We start from the raw sequence: 26,490 nt of genomic DNA, 5'->3' as shown, positions 1-26,490 counted from the left end.
GATCACAGAGTGCTGCCAGCAAGTGCAAGCCCTGGAACTGTGTCAGCCCAAGTCTATGCAGAGAAGCTCCAATGCGGGGTTTCCAACGTGTGATACTCAGGATGCAGCTATACTGAGAAAACCTGCACATTCCAAAATATTAGTAGCCATTGGGTTAGATTTGCTGACATAGGTAACGCACAAAAAATGAAATACTTCTTTGTGGGTCCTAAGCCTTTTCTTTTGTAATCACATTCAAAACCAAACCAATAAATAGGAAATCACTGTTTAAATGCCCTTCACTTAATTTTGAGCTAAAGTGTTGAAGAGGGTTAGGCCTCTGATGCATATGCGTCATCATGTAAAAGAGTCTGAGAGGCCTGGCAGTGACTCCTGGCTGACAGGTTCAGGGAGCCCTGCACCTCCAGGAGTGAAATGAATACCCATTTGATGGGTTGAGAAGCTTGTCAGTTCTATGAGGACCAATATGGTGGTCATCTAACCCTGGGGACATGCTCTGAGGTACATCAGCGGTGGTTTGTCACTGCACCAATGTCAGAGACGGACCTGGGTGGTGTAGCCTGCTAAATGCCATGGCTCTACCATTTATGCATGGTCTAGCTTCCTGCTCCATTGTTATAAGGCTGGATGGCCCGTTACTGCATTGAGTGCCACAGGCCATTGTAACACCATATTCTAAACATGCCAAAGTATAAAGTATGGTAAAAATATACCCAAGCTCCATGGTAGTCCTGTGGACCATTGTGGTGTATGCTGTCCATCACTGTCCTAGCCAGAATACAGAAGACATTCTGTATAGCGCATTTAGATCCCAGATTTATGGTACAACGCATTGGGAATAGGAACTTCTTGAAGTCAGTCTAATGCTGATGAGGAGATCGCAAGCTTGCTATCAGCATGGGTAACCTCTGACATGCACTGAGTAAATGCAACCTTTAGCCATGGACTCAACTCTGTTGGTCCCACAGTGTCCCTGGTGTTAGGGATAGAGGAACCATTTCAGACTTGACCAGAAGCCTGGCTGTGTTTGATTCATTTCTGTGGGCCACTGGAGCTCAGGCTTGGTCCAAGGGTGGCACCCAGGCTGCATGGCAGCTGGACTGGCATGCTGCATGCAGCTCTGTTCTTGTGTCTTGGTCATGCAGCTACAAGTCTTAACTCGCAAGTCATGTATATGGATCATGCTGCCCTCGGAGTCTGTGGGAAGACACCTAACGGACCCTTGGGTGCCAACACTGTGACCTACTGCATGGCTGGAAGATGTCCCAGGAACATCAGCAGTGGGCTCCTGTCAGGGCGGCAGAACGTACCTAGCACATCCTGACGTCCCATTCACTTAACAGGATGTGTCCATGGGAAACTGCTGCCAGAGCACATGCACGTCCAGCAGCAGGGGACCAGCTAAACAAGAGGTGGGGCAGCCGCAGTCAGAACCCATGCAAAAAAAAAAAAAAAAAAAATACAAAAGGTGACTAGTGCAGCGGGCTCAAGGCAACAGAAACCACCATTCCTAACCTCTCACCATCTATGGTGAGCAAAGATCATATCATACCGCTTAGCTCATGGTGGGTGCCGGGGCTCCACATCTGACATGCAAGGGACTTTCATCCAGTGCTGGAAGATGGGGGGGGGGAGGGCTGAGAAATACTCACCTTCAGTTGATAATACTGAGCCCTAAGTCAGTGCCCCAGTTAAAGAGTTTTATGAAGGCTTTGTAGGGGATTCTAGTGCCCCAGGTGCAAGGTGGAGGTGTGTAAACATAACTGCATCTAGTCTACTCCACACGTAATTACATAATCCGAAAGTGTTCTCACAAAGGAACGAAAAGGCACCAATGAACACACCCAATAATCTTTAAGCAGAGCTGTCAGATATCCATGATATCTTTCAGTTGATGTCACTAAGAGGGGACAGGGAAGGCAGGGGGTGGAGATCCATGTCCAGAGTTTCTCATGACAACAGTCAAGTTCTCCATACAAGACAGATTGACAGACAGTCCAAGGCATCCATAGTGCTCTTCCACCTCAACCACTACCAGCAGCTTGCACTTGCTCACACATAAGCTGAAGGTGGAGAACATACTAGACAAGTTTCCCAAGGCTGCTAAGGCTCAGAGTGTAGGAAAGGCCCATCCCATTGGCTCCCACCCAGATTTGGGGATAGATGAAAGAGGGCATGCTGTATGTCTGGCCACTGCTCAAGCCATAAGCACAAATGGAGGCACCGGAACTTAGCTGTGCTTCTCTGACCCCAGATGGTTCAATGCTCTATTTCAGCTGAAGGCAGAAGGAATGTGAATCATTTAGAATCAGGTCAGTTTCTGAGGGCTGCTGACCCCAGCCTGGGCTTTCTGGGACAGCAGAGGAATGACTGAGCCACCTGTTGGATGGTACACTTGGGTTTTCTGTGGCACTGAATGCTCACTTCTAGTATATAATGTCATACTTGTTTGCCATATTTTCTATGCTTGTATGCCATTTATTTACTCACTTGGGATGTTTACACAGGGTCTTCTATGGTGCTGAGACAAGCCTCAGTCCTCACATCCTCCTGGTTCAGTCTGAGTCCAGGAAGAGGCATGCACTACCACACCCAATCAGGACCCTTTTGTTTCTGAAGCTCCCAGTTGACCTCACATAAAGCCCCAGGGAATTAACCATTTCATACTGTCCTGGACTCTCCGACAACCGATGTCTTCTGCCTAGATCCTGTTGCTTTGTTTATTTTTTTATGTCTTCATTTAAATCTCATTTTTCAGTTCACTTTCTACCTTTTAGTACCTTAGCATGAAAAATTTCCATCCTTCTATCAAAACCACCTACATTTCTCCCTGATCTTAAGACAATTTGTTTGCTCAAGTCAATAAGAGTTTCCACAGACTTGGTTTTGTAATATATTTTAGAAATAAACTCATCAAATTCCTTATTTTACAGGGAAGAAAACAGATCCAAACTTAAGGATTCTATAACAGTGAGATAGGCTTTAGAAAAAGCTCTTTTCTACCTTCTCCTTTTCTGGAATTTTCTTTGATTAGAATCTTTTTGTTGTTTCTTTTGGTCATTCTTTTTTGAGACAAGGTTGTTCTTGTGCATCCTAGGCTGGCCTTGAACATGTGATCTTTTTGCCTCGGCTTTCCATGTTCTGGGATTGTAGCTGTACTCCCCACGCTAGGCCAGGAGCAGATTTTCTAAATGCCTGCATCTATCACTGCTTCATGCACCCAGTCCTTACTCCAGATGCTCATGTGACACTCTGCTTGTACTCTCCATGCTCATGGCATGAGGAGAGTGTGAGAGATTGTGGTCAAGTGGCCAAGAGCCATCAGCGACAACTAACAGTCAAGCATGGCCCACTTCCCATACCTTCCCTCTGAGTTCTAGGAGGGTTGGTCCTGGAGCTGGAGTCAGGGGTCAGTGTAACTGCCACAAGAACCCATGTCCTAAACTTGGACTGGGTGAGGTATGCTCCACTAATGGGTGTTCAATGGTAGGAGGAAGTCAAGAATTAGGGTGCAGTGAGTGTGGTGCAAGGAAAAGAGGAAGAGGAGGTGGAAGGCAGTGTTGAGAAGCTGTTGAGGGCTGAGAACACATAGGACTAAATGTTACTGCATGGTCTCCATGTCCAGAAGGCAGGGGCCCATTATGGCTCTGCTCACTCTAGGGTTCAGTCCTTTTTCTGACATCCTGGGGGGAAGGGCAAGTATCTTCCTGAAAGCTTCTAACCCCTGGAGGTGCTTTGACCAAAGGTTGCTAACTTAGGAGACCTGGGAGTGGAAGAAAAAGCGTCCTCTTCCTAAGGGCACCCAAGAAAGTGTTGTCCACTATAGGGCTTGCTAGAGAACACAGAGCATCTCTCATCCAGTGTCTGTTTGAAGAGAAGACTGGGAAGATAGGCTGCATGAAGAACAGATGAGCTTCCATGGACATAGTCAAAAGCAAGCCATGGCAGACAGTGGGAAGAAAGCTTTGCTGAGACCCAGGACCTCAAGATCATGGCTGTGCCTGACATCCTTTTCCATGACTAGATTGTAAAAGAGCAGTGGAGTCATAGCAACTTGGAGCAGCTGCCCCTCCTGTACCCTCCTAGAGAGAGCAACAGGTAGGACCATGTTCCAAAAAGATCAGAAGTACTGTTTGAATGGGAAGTAATGGGGGACATTTTGTTCAGAGAAAAAAGGACTCAGGCAAACAAACGTCCAGTCAGAAATATGTCTGGAAAGCACGTCTCAAAAGAATGGAGACCTCTTGCCTCTTGCTCACAAGAGTTAGACCCCTCATAAGAGTACTCTGACCTTGGCTGACTAACATACACATACACACACACACACACACACGCATGCAAGCATACACGCATACACACACCTCTTCTCGAGGTATGAGAGGGCACACTGGCAACTTCAAGAATGTGTGAGATCCCTTTGGGATGATTTAAAGCAACACCTACTGATGACATCAAAGACCTTCTGGGCTGAGAGTCCAAGTGTGTTAATAGCCCAGGACAGCTGACCACAACAAATACTCATCTCTATCTACGGCATGCTTTAGGAAGCCTGGGGCGTTCTGATATCTGAGGGTAGATGTGTATAGGATCCTTTTACAGACACCTGGAGGAACAGCCACTCTGAGGGGAAGGTCCCTAGAGTTAGTGACTCTGCCCCTTTGGTCTTCCCTAGTAAGCAATCTCCAATGGCCTCTAGGGAAGTGGTTCTCAACCTGTGGGTCATGTGGGTTGCATATCAGAAATCCAGAAATATCAGATATTTACTTTATGATTCATAACAGTAGCAAAATTATAGTAATGAAGTATCAAGGAGACAATTTTATGGTTGGGGGTCACCACACCATGAGGGACTGTATTAAAGGGTTGCAGAATTAGAGCTGAGAACAACTGGTCTAGGGTATCCCTCTGTGGCTTCCAGTTCCACACTTGTGTGGGAAGCTGTGTCTATGTGTCCTCTACTTTCCATGACGTAGATCCCTAGGCCAGGACCACTCCTTCCTCCCGCCACACTGTTACTCAGGGTCTCTAGAGCAAAGGGAGGTGGGAAGTCTAGTCAGTCCCTCCTCACCAGGACCTGCCAATTGCAGGACAGCCAGGCTCTTGTTTTCTGACTTGGAGACCTAACCTAAAGTGCAGGCAGTCTGTGGCTTTAAGGTATAACCTGTCTGAACGCCCTTCCTGCTGTCTACTGGACTGCAGGGAATTCAGATCATGGCACAGCTGTCCCTTCCATAACTAGACCGCATCTTGCTTCACCTTTGGCTCTCTTTCCAGAAAGAGCCTTCACTATGTATGTGTTGGAGGTCCTTGCTCTGTGGGCCCAGTGGATATCTTTCCGGGAGATGTGTACTGAAGGCCATTTCTCCACGGAGCCAGCTCACTATGCAGTGAGGCTATTTTGCTGAGTCCTGGCATGGCTCCTGGTATCTAGGTCAGGGGCTGTGCTATGCTGGAGGGCTCAGATCTTGCTCTGAGGAATGTCCAGGAAAGCAGAATCTAGTCACAGCTTGCCATGTGGCAGGTAGGCTTTAAGACATGTATGCAGTCCAGGGCCAGTTCACTGCAGAAACTCTAGTCTTTCAGGCTCATTGACCCCGTGGAGCTCACAGCACTGTGAAATACAGACATACCCAGACAGACCTACTTAGTGTTGAAGCTCCACATTCTCAAGGTGGAAGTTTTGTAAAGCTTTCCATCCATCCTTACATATATACCAGTATACAGGATTATAATTAGGGCCACAGAACAGGGGTATTCAAGTCCAGATCTTGTTTTGTTTTTAATTTTTAAGATCAGTTTTCAAGATCCCTACATTTCCTGTAGTGACTGCCCTTTGGTGATTTCCTAGAGACCAGCTAGTGCTCTCTGGGCAGAAGGACACCTGTGACCTCTGGAGGGACAGGGCTCGCCATGGTCTAGATACCCATCCAGACAACCATCCACTCAGAGCCCCAGTCACTGGGCTTGAAGCGAGTGTCCAGATGCTACCCAGATCCTCACTCTTCTTTTTCCTAGCGCAGAGCTGCTGCCATCTCTCAGGAAGGATGTAAAGAAGCATGAGAGATTTTTCCCAAGACGAGAGTGCCCACCTGTTCAGCTTCAGAGTCAAGGCATTACTCCCGGTGCACGTGTGTGTGCATGGGAGGGAGCGAGCAGCAAGAAAAGAGGCTTGGGGAGAGAGAACATGCACTGTAGGCAAATATAAGAATCAAAAGGAAATAGCTGTAGAAAACAGGAGGGTGGAAAGAGAGGAATCCAGGGGAGGAGAGGAGCAAGCCCAGGTAGAAGGCATATTGGAATGTAGATGCATGTCTAAGGACATTTATTTGTTACAGGTTCAGGAGAAAGAGAGCCAGGACAATGGGAGTTTTGACAGGACAAGGAGGGGGTAGTCGAAACATTTTCCTCATTGTAGATGATGATGACAATAAAAGATAGGATGCGGGCAAAGAGGGAGGCCTTCCGGGAAAAGCAGCTCAGGGAAAGAGGGTAGCCTGGACTATAGCCTGCTGAGTTGCAAGGAGACTCTCCAGACCCCAGATATAGTGTTGGGGAGGCATGAGCACCGGCAGGAGGGATGCTCAGGGCCCAGGTGAATGGCATCAGGACTCAGAGGCACTCTCCCTTGGCTCCAGGGCTCGCCATGTGTATTCTGATACACCCCCTTCTATTAGGACTCCACTATTGGGAGTTTGCCTCAAACATCTGCCAGGTTAACTCTGAATTGCCAACTACCCAGTCTTAACAAGCACTCTTGTCCTCAAGGGTGAAACAGCATGTTTGGGGAGAGGAAGCAAGTCTGTCAGAAGGATGATGGCAGGACGCCAGTCAAGAAGGGGCAGATGTCTACACAGGCTCAGGGGGAGATGTAAATCTAGGGAAGAGCAGGACCTGGGCAAGCCTAGGCTTCTGAGACATTGCAGGATCTATGTGCAATAAAAGTTAGGTGATTAAACATGAATACTCTCATTAATGCAAACATATAGGCTCAGGAAGTTGCTGTACATAGCCTTCACAGAACTCACTATATTCCATTAATACAAGAATCTCAGTTGTTCAGGATAAAATATATGCTGTGGACTGTCTGACTCACCCAGCACAAATATTAACAGCATCTTTACTTACTGACCCTTTAATGGGCTTTGGCCACTTATAAGATAATCATTTTCAAGATGTGTCTGCCCCAGAATGCATATTAACAGAAGTGTCGCCTGCTAATACCAAAATCATGTCTCTTAGGAACAGAATGATTTGTCTTATGTAAGCTATAAGGGAAGAATAGGTGTGAAAAGGAAGGGGGGGGGTGAAAAGGAGAAAAAAGGGAGAGAGGAAGGGGGAAGGGGAATCCTGCATGACTGGGTTTCTCTCAGACGATAAGGCTACAGTGATGACATGGTCAGTGCCTGTGTGGAGCAGCCTAAGGGCCTCCTTTCCACTCAGGATGCTAGCAGATGTGGCTCCGAAACCTCCTGCTGCAGTGGGGGCGGTCTACATCCTGTCTGTTTTGTGCATACTGTGCCAGGCTAGGCCTGCCCTGAGGCTGCAAAGGGAAGCAGGAAGAGGGAGTGAGTTGCTATGGCAACCTGGTTGCCAGGCTCCCAGTTTCCTCAGTCATCCCTGTGGTGCAGGCTGATTTTACAATGTGCAAGGTTTTTGTGTTTCCTTTTAAAGGCTAGATCATGCTCCTAGGTACTGAGCAGCCAGCACTGAAGAGATAGGGAGGTGCTCTGAGGGTAGGTGGCCTCATTTCCTAGGAAGGGTGGAGACTTTCCAATAAGTAGGCTTAGCTCACTATGTGTTATAAGGAGTGTGGAGAATAGGGAAGATGTACAAATACAAAATCCATTAACAGACTCCTGGGCTCTGGGCCCCCTAGACAGGGAGGCTGCTTTGTACACAGGGCAGTCTCTAGCACACGACTAGGCCTGGTTAGGATATGAAGCCCAGCTCTTTCCCTCACAGGCTTCCATAGAATCCTAGACTCTGGGGCCTCTAGACAGAGAGGTTCCCCCCTCCCCAGACAGACAGGACAGACTGTGTGTCACAGGCCACCAGGGAAGTGTCCCAGTCACCTTGATTCAGAAATCAGATGGCATTTTTATGTTGAGTGCAAGTCAAAATCATTTGTGGCACTTCTCTTTGCACGCGCCATTGTGCCTTCTTTAAAGCATGCACACTATAGTTTGGATGCTTAAGGACTGCCCTATGCTCACTTTAAAAGTGGTTCAAGGAGCCAGTGAACAGCCTTCTACAAAGTGCATTGGGAGGAGAGTCTCTTGAGACATGAGGCCTCATCCTCTCTTCAACCTGATGAATCGCTCTAGGCTTACCCTTCTGTGCTGGTTCTGTGTGTGTGTGTGTGTGTGTGTGTGTGTGTGTGTGTGTGTGTGTGTGTGTGTGTGTGCATGTGCGTGCATGAGAGAGCATTATCTATGTATTATATATTCATGATATGTGGGCATATTTGTCTATATGTGTGGTATATGTATATGTATATAGTGTGTACATGCATACTGCGTGTATACAAATGAGCATGTGTATATATTCATATGTAGTGTTTAATATGTCAATGTACATAAACAATGTATGCATGTATACACATATATATATACATGTTACATGCGCATGCATGTGCTCATACATGCAAGTGGGTGTGTGTGTGCATTGTGAGGGCAAGTGTGCATGTGTAAGTAAGCATGTGTGGCTTTTACCATAGAGATATGGTGATATGTCTTCCATGTTTCTACAAGTTCACTCTGAAGGGAGTGTTCTGCTCTGAAGATGGAGAGAAAACAGATATGAAGTTCATACTCAGCCAGCCTGTTCTCTGTCTCTTGTCTATCTGTAAGGAAATAAGATCTGGGTTGAGTACCATAATGCCTCCCCTGAGGGTAAGACCACACTGGGCCAGGCCCCTTGTAGAATTTGAATTGTTTTACTCTAGAAGGACCTATGTGTTTATATAGATCAGCAGTGCTTATTGTGGATAAAAAAGGAGGGCAGCAATATTTCTTCCTCTGGATATGAAAGACTGAGTTAACATCACATCTTTGTTGAAGGCAGCACCAAGCAAATTTATTAAAGTGCAATGTTTGGGTTGGAAAGTCATGCCTCAGAGAACTCGCTTTTCTGGGATAGTTAGCTGCTTGTGAAATAGTGTGCATGGTGTAAGAACCATTCACTCAGCCAGACATGTGCTTTTCTGGTTCTTTCCCCAGCTTTCCTGCCTTACCCACTCTGCCCTCTGCCACAGGCCATAGAATGACAAAAGGGACACACTGAAAACCAATTGTGTTATCTGGTATCCATGGAAGAGGAACTGGACATCTGACAGACTGACCCATGTGAGCCACATGGAGATAGGAATTTGTTTGCCCACCAAAAAGCCATAGATTTCTTGTTTCTGCATTGTGTTAATATGTGTGTCATGCATATAACAATTCTCTAAGAAAGGCCATAATTTGTACAAATAAAAAACCAGATGAGTCAGGCAGTGGTGCACACCTTTAATGCCAGTACTCAGGAGGCAGAGGCAGGTGGATCTCTATGAGCTCAAGGCCAGCCTGATCTATAGAGTGAATCAGGATAGCCAAGGCTACCCATAAAATTCCTGTCTCAAAAACAAAACAAAACAAAACAAAACAAAAACCAAAAAGAAAGAAAGAAAGAAGGAAGAAATAAAGGAAGAAATGAAGGAAGGAAGGAACCTGTTTAAGATTCATTTAAAAAGAAAATAAAATAAAAAGAAAACCAGATGATTTAAAATTTCAAACCAAAACTTCTGTTTTGCTTAGGCAACATCTTCACTAGCAAGATGACCCTCACGGTGTCAGAAGAACTTGGAACAACAGAGCAGGTTCTGGCTGACCACATTGGCTGAACTGAGTTCTCTGCGGCCATGGTTCCCTGCTGCTGCTGATCATGATACAACCTCTGGGTTCTGCAGAGGGACAGGCACATGCATATCTGTTTGGCCCCACAAGCACTTTGTGAAGCTGGGGGAAGATATTACTGTGTTTTCTAGATAAGAAACTGAAACTCAGAAAGCTTCAAGAATGTGCTGAAGCCCATGTATTCAGGGAGGACAAAATCTCATCTCAGGATCTCTGAGTCCCTTGTTCTTTATTATAAAACAGTGAGTCCCTGGGCCAGCTGAGCTGCTGGGCTAACATGCCCAGAAGACCATTCTCTCATCAGGTCCAGCACAAAGCAGACATGTGAGGAACTCCTGGTTGAACTAGGTGTGCAGATGAAGCGGTAAGGAACACTTTAAGAAGGATTAGCAAGTTTAAGATGCCTAGGCCATCTTCCCCAGAGAGCTCTGGGTCTGAGCCTGAGGCGTGAGTGCTCCACCCACTGCACAGCCGAATCACAGACAAATGAGAGTGGGATGTGCATGAGAATACCTATGCGTTACTGACAACCAACCAAGGTGGTACTGCGTTAGGCTCTGGAAGGTGCCAAAGGCAGGCTGAGAAACAAGTTAATCTGTTGTCTAGTTGAACAGCTCTAAAGCCAAGGCAGCTCTGGTTTGGAATCTGCAAAAGGTGGAAGGCAGAGACAGGGTTTCTCAATGACAATAGCACTGGGAATAGGGGTTCTAATCCACAGTGATCCACAGAAACATAAAGTGCCTCCATTTCCATTATGTTCTCATCCTAAAACACATGCTCTCCAAAAAAGGAAGAGAAATGAAGCAAGAATTCAAAGTAGTTAGAGAAGTAAAGATGTGACAGAGAATAAAGATGATCAAAATATGCCAGTTGGGAAATGTTTCTGAATTTGGGGTGGGGTGGTGGCAAATGAGGATTAGACTTGAAGTGGATTTGACGTGCTGATGGGCATTTTTATTTGATGATTTTAAACCTGATTTGCAAGTCTGATATAAGAGTTTTAAAATTGTACCATATTAGACAAGAGCGAGAAAAAGACATATTAGGAAATGGCATTCTTTTATCTTTGAAATATTTTGATCTTGGTTGTTGAAGTTTCAAATGTAGAAAGTTTTATTTCAGTCCTTGTTGGAAATGGGTTAAATTTTAGTGTGCTAATCATCTTGGTCCTTTTTTCCCTGATATACAGTCTCCTCCCTCCAAATGGTCTTAGGCTTCACATCCTATTACTCTGTTTCTCTGGGCTGGTTCTGTCCTTGCTCGGTAGCAACCTGAAGTTATTGAGCACAGCTCAATGTGCATAGCTCTTCTGAGCATCAGGTGATATTCCAAGTATTGTGCTGATCTTTATGACAGTCTTATATGATCCATATGATCTTTAGGACAATTTGCTGGCACTGCCCTCACTTTGTATATAGAAACAAGAAAGGGGGGTAGCTCATGAGGCTTACAGGGCTGAGATGACCAAGCCAAGGTCTGACTTTGGAAGTCTGTATTTTAGTCTGTGCCGACCTTGGCCCTGCTTGCTGCCCAACTATAGCCTTTAGCTGAGGGGCTCAGGCCACAAATGCTCTGTATGGGCTGTGTGTGGTAAGTGTGCAATTTCCCTAACATGGCTCACATTTAGATATACCTTTAGGCCTTTGAGAAGACCTTAATAATATAATTTAAACATCTGGACTAAAATTTTAAAGGAAACATTCGGAGAAAAAAACAGTAGTGAAAACTGCCTGTACTTGCTGTAGGTAGCTTTGATGCCCATGTGGTACTGCAGTAGTTTCCGTGGCAACAGCTCTGGTCATGAATAGAAGGAAAAAAAGAGACACAGTCCCCAAGGCCACCCAAAGACAGAAATCAGCTATTGTAGTGTATTGTATTGTAGTGCAATGAGATTTGGCAGAACCACAACTTTACCAGGAATGTGGCATCATCATTTGTGTAAAGAATTCTTGTGAGGAAGGCCAGAGTTAATAAACCAACTAGAAGTGACAATTTGGCCATCCACTAAAGTCCACACAGTGCGCACTGTGGTTAAGCACCATGTGGATTCTAGGTGTAGAGCACTGGACACCAGGCCCAGAGTCGGGAGTCCTACTTTTCACTGAGTCATCAGAAATACTGTCTCATATGTGTGAACTTAAACTAAAAACAATGCATGTGTAATCTAAAATAAGCAAACAGAACCAGATGCCCAACAGATACACTCTGTAGTGTTGGGTGACAGGCTCCGGGATGTAGTGTATACTCAAAGCTATTTGGTCTGTTGAGTTTTAAGCAGAAAAATCTCTTACCTGCCTGCTATTTTCAGTCTAGTAAATATCATGTGACTGCTGGTAGAGTATAGGCTTCTATTGCATAATCCTGCAGGAACATAAGCAAGCACCCAGGAACTCTCAACCAAGATGCAGGGCTTTGAGAGAGGATAGAGGGCAGAGCCAAGAGGTTATTCAACTCACCCCAAGGCAGAGGGAATGCTCAAAACCTGGATTTTCATCCCATTGCTCCCCACAAGTAACCCAGTTCTTGAGACTTGGCAAGTACATATGAGTTTCAATGCAAAAGTCCCAGTGGCTGATTCCAGGAAGTCTTGGCTTCCTGCTCTGCAGAGCTCGTGTCAGCTACTCACAGAGGAAGGGGTGTCGTGCTACATTGCTTCTTCACTATTTGAAGACTGATTTTATTTTGGTAGGGATGTCACTCTGCTGACTTCAGGTGACATTGGCTACCTTGTCTACACAGTAATAACTGTAGTCAAAGATCTGGGCATAATGCTAAAGGGCAAGTAGATTTTCTTGATGGCCAAGAACAGTTTCCATTCCAGTCTTTGGTCTAGTACTGGGCAATGTCTGTGCATCCTCCACTCTTGCTCAGTAGCTGCTGGTCCTGGCTCAGGGCTGAGATGTTGCTGTGGCAGCACAATGTGATGTAGAATCATTTTATGTGTGTCGTCCTTTAGTCACGTCTTTGTTACCCACCACCTGGGTTCCACTTGATTGCCCCTATGGTTATTGCTCTATTCTTTGTCCCTGTACAGAAGGCCATAATCTTAGCTCCATTTCCATCTAGGCAACAAGATCTTGGTGAACCTCCCAGACAATCCTTCCAAGTTTTTAAAATTATTATTATGTTGGGTTTATCAAGTACACATAGGGAAGAAGAAAGGGGGGAGAGGTACCCGAGAGAGTGAGAGAGAGAAAGAGAGAGAGAGAGAAACAGAGGAAAAGAGAAGAGAGAGGAATAGAGAAGGTTAAAAAAAAAAAAAAGACGAAGAGAGGGGACTTTCAAGGTTTATCACTTAGAAATGGTTATATATCCAGAGGCTGGCTGGTATGTACACCGACCCATCCATTGCACTCAAGAGTTCTTCAAAATTCTCTGGAGTCTCACAAAAATGAGTTCTACAATAAGAATCCTCTCATTTTGCTCACTAACTTATTAGTCCATGGACTTCTAACAATGGGTTGAACATATTGGAGAAAGATGGCCACATGTATAGCGCATACTTCCTAGTCTGGGTCGTAGGCCACAGATGGCTACAGAGCAAGAGAGCACATGCTGTCGACTGGAGGAAGCCAGAACTCTCAGGAGCACATGAGTGCAAGATGATAAGAGATGCTGCTGCGCTCTTGATGGCAGGTTAGATTATGATGAACAGGATGTATGCCGGCACAGTAAGTGAACAAAGTCCACCCACCGTTTCTCACGGATGCATACAGCTTAAATGGTTAGCCAAGGAAGTAGGGATGCTTGGAGCTCCTTACCATCCTTCAAGCCTAAAGGCTAAATACTCTGAAAACATGCACCTGCCTTTCTCTTTTGGAGGAACCTTCTTTACTTCCCCTTTCGTGTATCTACATTTACCAGGCGATACAGGCTTAACTCTAGATGGGCATTAGTCATGACAAAAGCCCAGGCTGCCAGTGTCTGATCTACTATTCCAGGAATCTCCACAAAGACATTCCTTTTCACTCCTTCTTTCCTATGATTTTGATGGTAGAATTTTAATCAGAAAGAATCCACAGGGCAGACTCAGCATACTACTGGTTCAACTTTCCTGTCCCATCTCATGACTCCCTAAAGTTGGGTACTTTCTTGTCCTTTATGAATTAAAGGAAAGGTAGGGTTCAATCACACTTACACAATCCCTAATAGTTTGGGGCTCTTAGAGAGCCAGAGATTTAGTTTTTATTTTTATTTTTATTTATGTATTTATTTTGGTACTCAGATCTACCCATGTCGGTGCTGATAGGGAGGCTGGTGCTCCATCAATGCCAGTCGTCTCCTGGGACCTTATTCATGGGGCATATTTGTCATATTCTGTTCCACTACCTGCTTTGTGTGTCCATGGAGATCCTCTGCTTTCCCACCACAAGAGGGATGTGAGAAAGCACACCAGGCAATGCTACCTTTTCCCTGAAAGCTCTCCTATAAAGACTTACAACCTTTTAGTAGATCCAACTACTGCTACGTTCAAGGACTTTCTCTAGCCCCCTGCGCTGGTTCTGACGCTATGCTGTGGGCACGCAGGCAGTATGCACATGTGGTCTCCCAGATGTCAGAAGGCAAGGCGGGGGGCTGGGTTATGCATTATGACAGGGAGTCTCCTAAAAACAGGTATGACTTGTGAATCCCAGGAGATGAGTCAGACTCCTGCTGCCATTTCTATAGCCCAGAGGAGTACATTTAGGCCTCTCTGCAGTACTTGCTGTCACAGATTTTGTCAATCTGACTCAAACTCAAGACACCAGAGAAGAGGGAATCTGAACTTGCTTTCATCAAATTTGCCAGAGGGCATGTTGGTGGGATCATCTTCTTAAAATGATAATTAACATCAGAGTGTTCATCCCTCTCTGGGCAGGAGGGCCTGGGCTGTATAAAAAATATAGCCAAGAAAGCCAAGGGAAAGTAAGCCAGTAACGAGCATTCCTCTGTGTCCTCTGATTCAGTTCCTGCCTCTGACATCCTGATTGAGATCCTGGCTTCCCAAGAAGATAGACCATAACTTGTAAGCCATTTTGTCCCCACGTTGCTGTTGGTCAGTTTTGGTACAGCAAAGGCAAAGCAAGCTAGGATGTATGTCCTTCCTTACAGCATACCCGCGATCAAGATCTATCCATGCGAGTCTTAGTCCCAGAGGAGACAAGATTACACATCGGGCATGCTGATGTAGCAGGAGCCCTCCCCAGTGACACCTACAAGAGCAACTCTGGGCACCACTGTTTATGTTTCTCACAATGCCTTCTTAGGACGAAAGCTTTGGAAACGTCACTCTATGTTATACAGCTACAAATATAAGAGCATGACATCTCTGTTAAGCAGAAAGTCACACTGCAAGATTGTGACTAATCAACACACCAACATTTGATTATTAATATTTTTCCTTTCCTTGATTTATCTGTTTAAATTTGTATTAGATTTATACTCAGAGTCATATAAAACTTCCTTGCTTAGTAAATAGTGTTTTTTCCCTCACATATGTCAGTAGTTAGTAGCTTATACACTCTCTTATTTAGTTTTCAATTGCTATACCAAAACACCATGACCAAGGCAACTTATAAAAGAAAATGTTTAATTTAAGGTTTACATTTCTAGAAGGTTAAAGACCATGGCCATTATAGTGGAGAGCACAGCAGCAGACAGGCAGGCACTGCACTGGAGCAGCAGCTTAGAGCTTATATCTTGATCCACAAGCACAAGGCACGCGCGCGCGCGTGCACACACACACACACACACACACACACACACACACACACACACACACGAGGGGGGTGGGTAATGGTATAGGGTTTTGAAACCTCAAAGTCTGACCTCACTTTCTCCAACAAAGCCACACCTCCTAATCCTTCCCAAATAGTTCTACCAACTGGGGACCATGCATTTAAATATATGAGGCTATAGTGTCCATTCTCATTCAAACCACCACATTCTACTCCCTGGCCCCGAGACTCATGGCCATACCATAATGCACAGTGCACTTAGTCCAACTTCAAAAGTCCCCATTGTCTTTCACATACACTGTGTTTTTTAATCCTAATGAAGTGAATAGTAAAGCATCATCCATACCTGACCACAGAAAGACAACATTAAGGATAGCAGTAGATGAAATGAGGAGCAGCCATTCTTCTCAATTACCTCAATACTGTAATGGTGCTGGGGTGGGGGTGGGATAGGATAGGAACGCCTAGCCGAGCATCTGCACAGGCTAGCTAATTCACATGCTCTCTACTGGTTATGATACTGAAAGTTACTCTAGATCTGAGGATTTGCTTCAGTGAGTATGAGCTTACTGTCTGATCCCTGGAACTCACAGTAGGAGAGAACTGATTCTTACTTCTGACATCTACACATATGCACTACACACACACACACACACACACACACACACACACACACACACACAAAATAATAAAGAGAAAGCTAGATTATATATGCTATGCATGTTTGTATTCTAAACTCCATAACTGCATTATAACTTAGATGTGAATGAAACATGGGCTGTGGGCAGCATTGTCCTTTTCATGTAGAATTGTCTTTACAGGAAGACATTACTGGATGAAGCAAGTTCCAAAGAAGATAATCCAGATCTGAGTGGAAGACTGGCTTCTAGCAAAGCCTCAGTGATTGTCAATGCATCTGCTAAGTGTGTCAGGCCTTTTCCCACTAGAAGGGTGTCTGAAGCCTCTTGCTATAACTGGTTAGCTCAGGTCAGACTTTTATCCATGCCTGAATACAATAAAGGTGAGTAACAAAACCAAAAATAAAGAACTAAGCTTTACACTCAGTTATGAGTTACTTTCTTATAGGTTCTAAGCAGTGAAGTTTCCATTTATTTCCCCATGTAACATGCAAGGATTCCTCTGAGAACAGTAATACCATGAAACTCATGTCATAGTCGGTTTCAATATGCCTGGAACAACATAAAAAAAAAAAAAACCCTTAATCTTTTTGCCATTCACTAATAGTATAACAAAAACATGGAGGGCTAAGATGTCAAACAAGGCATAATCTAGTAGCTGCAGAAATAAAATAGCCCTACATACTGATTAGAATGTAAAATGAATAAGGACAATGTAAAAGAAGCTGTGCCGACACGGATGGCATGGATCTTACTTGATCTGTGTGGGTATTTAGATTAATAAATTCATGCGACGTAGCTGAGGATGACCTTGAACTCCTGATCCCTCTGCTTCTACCCATTGAATGCTGGGATTACAAGCATGGCCTACCATCATCCTTTATGTATGCTGTGCTAAGGAATGAACCTGGGGCTTCATATATGCTAAGCAAGCACTCTACAAATGGAGTGAAATCTCAAGCCCCAGAGAGTAATAAAAATTAAGCACAACTAAGAACTCAGTCCTTGGGGCTGGAGAGATGGGTCAGCAGTTAAAAGCACTGACTGCTCTTGTAGAAGACTTAGGATCAATTCCCAGCATACAACCGTCTATAACTCCAAGATCTGACACCCTCACACTAATGTACATGCAGGCAAAACACCAATGGATTTTAAAAAACAAACAAAAAAGAACTCAGTCCTCAGGCAGAGTCTTAGAAGGAATCTCTTCTGTATTATATAGATGGAAGATCTGTCAATGGAAAAACCCATGGCCTATGGCTGAAGCAGGAAATAAGTAGGACATCTAACAAGCAGAAGGGATTCTGGGATAGAGCCTAGTGTATGAGATTTCAGCCAATAAGATGCGAACTGAATATGATGCCTGAGCTCAGGTAACCAGCCATGTGGCAGAATTTAAATTAGTATAATGGGTTATTTTAATTTTTCAGCTACAGCCTGTAATCCCAGCACTGGGTAAGGCAGAGACAAATGAATCTCTGAGTTTGAGGCCAGCCTAGTCTACAAAATGAGTCCAGGACAGCCAAGGCTACACAGACACCATGTCTAAAAAAATAGAAGTTATCAGCTAGTCAGAAAAGACTCTAGGCATACGGCTTAGGTATTTGTAAATAATTATCTTGAGTTTCATGAGTTGTTATTCTGGGAGCTTGAGAAGGAAAAATGCTACCTACTAAAAAGAGTAGCCTAATTTGGGTGGCTTGTGTTTACTGTGTGGGTCAGTGTATAATAAACCTTCTGTCATTACAGAAAGTTCTGTCAAATTATATTTTCCTCTTATCAGAGGTATTTGCACTGAATAATCCTCCTTAAGAGATCAGGCTGGAGTAGCAGAGCAAACCACTTGGTATGACTAAGGATGTTCTTCATCTCTTTTTTTGTAGGGAAACATGATGCTTACGCGTCTCAATTATAAATACAGAAAATGTATAAACTTGTAGGACTCAGGTATTTTCAGATGGAGCCTGGTGAAATCCAGTAGTTAGAAGAAAGATCTGCAAAAGTGCAGCAAAGGACTGGAGCACGTGATACGTGAGCATCCTCAGACTGTCACCTGGGGAGCGCACAGGCCATGGGGAATGGTAAGCGGTTTGGCATAGCAGACATGCAGACAAGTTCAATCCAGTGGCGCTGCCATGAGAGCCCTTCCTCCCGAGTCCTCTCATGCCTGTAAGCAGCCTCGGCCCTGTCTGTCAAAAATTTCCACTCCAGGAAAAGCTGGAAAAGAATCCTGGCTGCTCCTGAATGTGTCAGGAGAAAAAAATCCTACAAAATTATTGTCAGTAATTTCCCAAAGGGAAGGTCTACTTCATTTCCAATTTTGTTCATTTTGCTCTAGAGAACTGTAAATTAGTGAAGTCTTTACACTATGAAAACCTCGGATTTACAACTGAAGTCCAGCCTGACTTCCTATGAATGGCTAGGCTGTCTGTCCTCACTGTGCTTGGGGCTCAGGTATGGACTGGAAGCCCCCAGAAATCTAAAAGCTCTTGCTTCTCAGACTCACCGCAGAGGAGCCAAGGATGAGGTCAAATAGGCTCATTCCTAGTAAGTAGGAAAGGCCAGATTTAACAAGCAATGAAATATGAAGAGCACTCGGACAACTGTGTGTCATGAAAGGAAAGTGCCTAGCCCAACACTCACAAAGTGCCTGTGTGTATATAAACTTAAAGTATGCACTTACAACAATAAAAGTTGAAATATAATAGAAATATTTCTAAAAGTACATACTCAAAATTAAAAGGAATATGTCCTTTTCATTTGGACACTATGCATCAAATACACTATATAATTCCAATACTCTTTTCAAATAAGAAACAACTAATGCCATCTTTTCCTTTGGTTGAAACTTAGTATTATCATCAGTAGTTTTTGATATCTGAATTAAATGCTGTACAATGTCTATGCAAGGAGTGAAGTGTGCCTCATGGTCTTACTCAGAATTTAAAATATTCCCCAAGTCTGTCATGATAAAAACCTAACAACTACCAAGTTAGCTCTAAGTGAAAGATGGAGAGCAAGCTCTCGTCCCTGTGGAGGAAAGAAGCAAAGCTTCCTTCTCTAAGCCCAGGCTTAGCAGGTGAATTGCTGCAGTGCCAAGAGATTCACAGTGGGTCCCAGGAAATACAGCCAATTAAAGGTCAGCAGGATGCCAGTGTCTGCAAAGCCAGGCTCTCTTTCATGAACTTGTGGATATTTTAAGTGAGTCCCTGACCAGCCTGGGAAGTCATGTCCCCCACTGAGAATCCCAAGAATGGCTTAATTTTTGCCTGATTTTTTTTTCATTGCTGTGTAAGACATGGGGAGATCTTGCCTGTGTTATATTTAGTTTTTCTTTCTTTTTTTTTAATTTTACATTTAAAAATTTTATTATAATTTACTCAGATCACATCCCAATTGTTATCCCCTTGCTTGTATCTTCCTATTCCCACCCTCCCTCCCTGATGATAGAGCTGGAAAAATGGTTCAGCAGTTAAGAGCACTGGCTATTCTTCTATGGACCCAGGTTCAATTCTCACCACCCACATGGAGACTCATAAAGGTCTGTAACTCTATTTTCAGGGGATCTGATGTCCTCTTATGGTCTCCTCGGGCACCAGGCACACAAATGGTACATAAACATAACAGATGAAACACAACCATATATATACAAATTAATTTTTTAAAAGATCGTAAGATCTTAGTGAAAAATGTGAGGAATTCATTTTATGTGTGAAATGGAGACTAGAGTTTGAAGGAGGGCCTTCTCAGTCGGGCTAACTCTACTGCTCCTTCAGATGGTGCCAAAGCATCTCCCATGAGCACATGGACTACTTAACTCCCATCCTATCTTAAAAACCACCTTTCTGTCAAGGATAATTGTTGTTGGTTTCCTATGAGAAGTCATTGTTTCTACACTGGCCCACATTCTGATTCACAATGGCAACAGCTGCCCTGGACTTGTGGCTGTAGCCCCAGGCATGGTAGGAGCAGTGCTAGAAGGTAGGAGTTATTTTGGTAACACATGTTCCCTTTCCTTTCCCAGGCAGCTTCTGGATCTAAACTCTCAGGTTTTCCCAAGCCTGAGACTTCATCCTGCCCCCTCCAGGGGTCTCTTGTGGAGACACAACCTCCTCCATCCTTGTGCTATAGTTCAGTTTCTGAACTCTAACACTGCAGGGTACTGCTTGCATCCCTGCTAGCTAGTCCCTGTTGAGTCTCAGGACAACATCTAGTTCACCACCTCATCATGAGCTACATCTTTGTTGCCATCTCTAGCCAACTGCATCCTCTTTCCTACACTGAGTTATTTCTGGTATCATAGCATTGGTTCCATGATACCAACTTCTTGGTGTGAGTGTCTCCCAAGATTATTTGCTGGGTGGTCTTGACTGTCCCAACATATGTAGCCCAAGTTCACTTAATTCCCAGGCACCTTTTGGCCTGTCTTAATGATCTGATATCCCTTGTCTGGCTTGTCCTCTGAGGGTCTCTGGATTAGTGCAGCCTTTCCCTTTGGTCTGCTAGGAGTACATGAATATGGCTTCTTAAATGACTGAACAAATGTGTTGAATGCATGAATGCATACATACCTGAATAAATGAATGAATGAATGAAAGAATTTGACCCATACTGAGTAATCTCTGAAAATGTCTTTTCATGGTTTCTACTTCCATATAGAAAGCCTATGAGCTCAGGGGGTTCTAGAGTATCTTCCTTTCCAAAGGAACCCTGGGCTGTAATGACATGGATGCCAGGGGTCCAAGGTGGCTGGCTGAGATTTTCATATGAGAGTTAAATAAAGAACAGATGAGAACTGTGATGATTCATGCTGTAAAGAGCAAGCAACCACAATAGAAACGCATAATAATATAGGTCCATGGAACTGGGCGTGATGGTGCATGCCTGTAATCTTAGCAGTCAGGAGGCAGAGGCAGGCAGATCTTTTTGAGTTCAAGGCTAGCCTGGTCTACAAAGTGAGTCCAGGACAGCCAAGGCTACACAGAGAAACCCTGTCTCAAAAACAAAACAAAACAGGCCCATGAAACACACTGTGTAGACATGTTTAGAACATGCCATGTAAGGTTTTAGATTTCCTACTCCCCACACGAAGTATGTAAATAAGCAGTGTCCATCCTTTCTATAATCATCATCATCATCATCATCATCTTCCTCCCCCTTTTCTTCTTAATAGGCTCTTATTACGTAGCCCAGGCTAGCCTTGAATTTGCCATTTTCCTGCTTCAGTGGAGTGCTGAGATTATGGGTGTGTGCTGCTATATGCCTTCAAGAATATGATTTTAAGTTTTTTTCCCAAAGATCTGAGTGAATGAAGTTCTTATTTCAGTAACTTCCCAAAGAACAAGGGATGTTGTCATTTCAGAAACACCAATTACCTTGTTCATTTTCCTTCTTTGAGTCCAAGGTGGAGGATGCTTTCTGAAGGCCCAGGGATTGCTGGATCTTTACATTGCTGATTATAGTGACATCCACTGAACGCCCACTGAGCTACCCCAGGCTACAGATAAAGAAACTGAGGCACAGAAGAGATTACTTGCAGGTAGGCCAGAAGGCCTATGCTCTGAATTTCATGCAATAGCAAGTTTTTCTGAAAAGAGTAGGTCTTGGTCATGATGCCTGTTTTCCTTATAGTAGCTGAATCTGATTTTTTACTCTGTGAATTTTACTGTAATCTGCACTGGAGATGGTGAGGCACAAAAACACAGCAAAGCTAAGCTGTGTCTGTAAACTCTGAGGTTTGCACAACATAGGTCTCTGTTCACTGCTTATTTGTGTGTGTGTGTGTGTGTGTGTGTGTGTGTGTGTGTGTGTGTGTGTGTGTGTGTTTATAGGGGATTATGATGGATGCTCTCACTTATTCATTCCATCTATAGAGAGGAAATGAAAAGAAAAGTCAGGGTAAAGATACTTGTCATGGTCCAGCATTCTGGCTAGAATTTCCTCTAAATCTCTGCTGGCTTCTAGAAGTTTATCTTGGGTAGCGCTTCCCACGGGGCATAAACATGCATCAGAGGGGCAGGGAGAAAATGGGCCATTTTGCTTTATGCGTTTCATATGGACTCAGTGATCTATTCCCTGTGTAGGCCATTTCAGGTTATCACTTACTGAGCTGCATATTCCTTCATGTGTGCATGGTAAAAGCCAACTACCAACACTCTAATTTTAGAATTCCACAATAGTGCTCCTAACTATATTTCTTATATTGAACTCATGTTAGTTGACCTGAATCACTCTGATAAAATGATAGTCTAATCTTCTGAAGGCCATATCTTGCAGAGTACTTTTAAAATTCTACATTACAAGTATAATAAACCTTTTATAGATGTTGAATTATATGAAGTAGAACTAGGTTCTTCCTGAACCATAAACAAAATGCATTTAATAACTGTGAGAAGTTAACTACATTTAGATTTTTACCATGGACACTGGTATATGTGAACTGATGTATATGTTGTTGGTGTGTGTGTGTGTATGTGTTGCTATGTGTGTGTTGCTGTGTGTGCATGAAGGTGTTTGGCTATAGTCATAATTATGCAAAAATCATTATTTTATTTAGTGTATGTGTGTAATAGTGCATCTGTATATGTGTATGTGTATGTGTGTGTGTTTGTTCCATGGCACACAGGGGGAAGACAAAGGAAACTTTTATGGAGTCTGTTCTCTCCTTCCACCTTTACATGAGTTCTAGAGATGAAACTCAGGTTGCAATAATTGTGCAACAAACACATTTCCCACTGAGCCATCTTGCTAGACTAGACTCATAGCTTTGTGCTTCAAAGCCAGTACTGTATCAACTGAGCTATTCTCCAAGTCTCCATCATTCACCCTTCATGGGAAATCAGGCCGGCACAGGAATTCTGAGAAGGCAACATCACATGTGAAGACCTCATTCAGCTCAAGCTTTGTCAGTGCCGCTTATCTTCTGTGACCCTTGGCCAAATGGCCCACTTACCATTGCCTGTGTTCCTAGACTTGTAAAATGAAACCAAGCATATTTATGGCTTTTTTCCCACAAAGGTGACAAACTATGAAGAAGTACTGTTAACTGCCAAGACCCTGACAGGCATAAGTGTTGCACTGTGACAAGATATAGCTTGTCCTAAAACTTAGAGACAAAGAATGAGAGCAGGAGCTAAATCTCAGGGCCAGTAGGACCTAAGTCCCAACAGACTGTATACTGAGTGACAGATGGAAGGACAACTATACCGTATATCATAGACACAGTCCTCTCAAGAGGAGGTGTCCCAGGGACCCAGGGCCAAGCCAGCTGCTGAACAAATCCATTTTCCTAACGAGGCAGGGCAGTGAAATATGAACAGTTTGCTCTACCCTTGCCTTCAAGGGAGACCAGGCCTCACAACAACCTTTGGTCATAAAAGAAGCTAACTTTACACAGAGGTCAACACACCTTTCTGCTGAGGAATCATGGCTGTCTGTTAATAGGAGACCCAAATGGAGGGCAGATGTAACTGAAAGTTCTGTGGGTTTACTGTTGGAAGCAAGGCACTCTCCAAATGAGGATGATCTCCTGCAGGCCTAAAAATGGATGAGCCTCCCATTTCTTAGCCAGCACACCCTGGGCAAGAGATACTTGGTTAGACTGTGTGAATAATCTCCTGCCCCTGCCCAGGGCCTTAGCAATACATGAAGCCAAAAATGCTAAAAAAAAAAAAAAAGAGAGAGATTTAATATTTTGGCTCTGGTTTATTGTATTAATTCTTTGAATTATAGGTTATTTTTAAAACAAATACAACCTGATTTTTAACCATTGCATTTGGCTAAGATTCCTGTATGTCTATATCCCAAGAACCCAGGGTTCATGCTTATAGAGATTAGAATCTCTATGTGCAGATATCAAATTCAAGCAAGAAGTCAGACCCCATCCCCATCCCCACAGCGATAGAATCCCCAGTAAAGCAGCCTCAGTCCAAAGCTGCTCTCCCAGTGAGCACATTCACACTGGGGCCACTGTCAGAGTGCATGGCTCCTGTCTAAAGCTGCTTTGCTTGCTTTAGGGTGGTTACTAAGATGGCTCAAACCCCACACAGGCCAGCATCTGCCAGTGTCTGCCAGTGAACGTGACTCTCATATGGGTCCTTGTCCAAGAGGCTATGGCTCTTCAAAGAGGCCACTCTGGCTGTGGCTGCCTTTGGAGAATTTTTGACAATGACATTTCAAAAGGAGAAAAGTCTCTTTAGAACCAGATTTTGCATTAGTATGATTCCTCCTCAAGGGTCACTTTACTTCTCACCGTTCTGTCCTTGGCTGCTGTGGCCTCAGTCTCACAGGCAGGGTTGGTAGGGATGTACCTGGATGAACAGTCCTCCATCCTCTGGCCCTCATGTCTCCCTCACCCCTGCCCAGAACCTGTGATGTGTACAACAGATACAAGGGGCCCGGGAGCCATTGCACAGCGCTGATAAGATGCATGTAACATTTTAATGCATTTTTAGTTTACACATTGTACATAATTAGGCGCAAATTATTGATTTATTATTGATTTCTTCCTAAAACTACCTCACGGTGGTATGAATGAACAGAATGTTTCCTATAATGTCTAAAGGTTTTTGGTCAGTGGGTCATTGGCAACTTCTATCCTGTCCATGGCTAAGAATGTTCTTCTAATGGTCACCTATAAAAGTTCAGTGTTGGAAATGGTAAGAGAAAAATTTCTTTAGAAACCTCATGTGGTAGCTGAGGTCATTGAGACTCACTTTCTAACATAGTTACTGATAAGTAGACAGTGTTGCCTGAATAATATAGGAATTCAACTCAGTTTTTTATTCAGGTGAGATGCTACATAAAAGTGACCAAAGCTTATGGGAATACTAATACAACTGCAATAGGCACATCAAGATTTATTCTAAGCTGCTATGCATCTTTCAGAAGATGGCTTGTGCTGCTCTGTTTGGGAAAGCTCCCAGCAAACCTTCCTGACTTCTACAAGAAAGTAATGTACTGAAGTTATCAATGAAAAGGCTGAGAGAAAAGGCTATAATAATGGTGTATTTGTTTATTTATTTTGTGTGTAGAGGACATATTGTCAAGTAAAAATTGGCTGCTTTATGTTTCAGTCTCTTTAAGAAGACACCAAATCCTTAGTTTTGAAGTTCAATTAACAGAAACAGATCATTTTACGAAACGAGTCAAGTTTAGATTTCCCAGCAGGAATTAAGCAAAGATTTCCCAGCAGGGGTCAAGCAAAAAAGGACTTATTTGCAAAGAGAAGCATAGAAAATGTGTATAACTTTTAGATGAACCCAAACAAGGCAAAGTTGTCTGTTTTCAGGATCGTACAACCTTCTGGCAGGAGGAAAAAAAAGAAGGGCACTGGCTAAGACTATGCTCTCTGGAGGATGTCAGTGCAGCTCCTTCCTCTGAGGATGCTGGTGAGAGGACCAGCCATCTCCCAAGATGAACTGAGACAAGGAGAATTGTGGCTTGGAGAAATAGCAGGTCTGCCTGAAATTTTAGATGATCGAAAACGTCAAGCCCAGCACTAAAAGATGCAAGCCAACGTGAACTACGCCATCAGAAAAAGTTCTGGTCCCAGGTCTCAAGACACTAAGCAGTCAGAAGCAATGTGCAAGTAACGCAAAAGCTAGTTTCTTGTTTACAGGTGGCCTGTTGCAACTGGAGACATGCCAGGCTTTTGCAAAGAACTCCTCATCAAGAGATTCAAAAGAATGCTGCCATATCCTGATGTGCTGGCAAGATCCAAGCGCAGCTGGTCACATTTTGACCATGAGGGAAATGTGGGATGAAGCCACGACAAGAAGACGCCTGAGTAAAGTGTGTTGGATTGTTGCTCCTAAGGCTGCCGCTTTGAGGTGCTAAGGCTATTTGTCCATCAGGCACTGATTTAAATGCTGCTAGACTGTAAAGCGAGAGGAAGCCCTCCAGCTTCTTACAGTTTGCGAAGACAACGGCAAGGCAAGAGTCCTGCAATTGGCAGGAAGGCTAGTTCAGGAAGACAACGGCAAGGCAAGAGTCCTGTGTGCGACAGGAGGGCTAGTTCAGGAAGTCACTGAACATGAGCAGGTGGTCTATGGCACTAGGGCCCTGGACAGGGAGCCTGAAAAAGATGACATGGATGTCAAACAGAAGGCTATACTCAGGTCACCCCTGGACTATGGTCATGGGGCTGGGGGACAGGATGGTTAGGGGTGGGGTAGCATGTTTCTAAGCAAGCATAGGACACAATGGTAGGGAAGGTCATGGGAGCAAAGGTTATCATTTGAG

The 26,490-nt window shown here is 44.0% G+C and overlaps 1 protein-coding gene across 13 annotated transcripts in view; it reads right to left on the bottom strand.

Annotated features, from left to right (window-relative positions):
- Myt1l (myelin transcription factor 1 like) overlaps nt 1–26,490 on the bottom strand; it is a 405,732-nt gene that overhangs the window by 46,962 nt on the left and 332,280 nt on the right. The window lies entirely within an intron of this gene.

This window comes from Acomys russatus, chromosome 1 (assembly GCF_903995435.1).
Source record: "Acomys russatus chromosome 1, mAcoRus1.1, whole genome shotgun sequence".
NCBI classification, from domain to species: Eukaryota; Metazoa; Chordata; class Mammalia; order Rodentia; family Muridae; genus Acomys; species Acomys russatus.
Note: the sequence above shows the minus strand (reverse complement) of the source record. Positions and strands in the feature narration are given on the sequence as shown.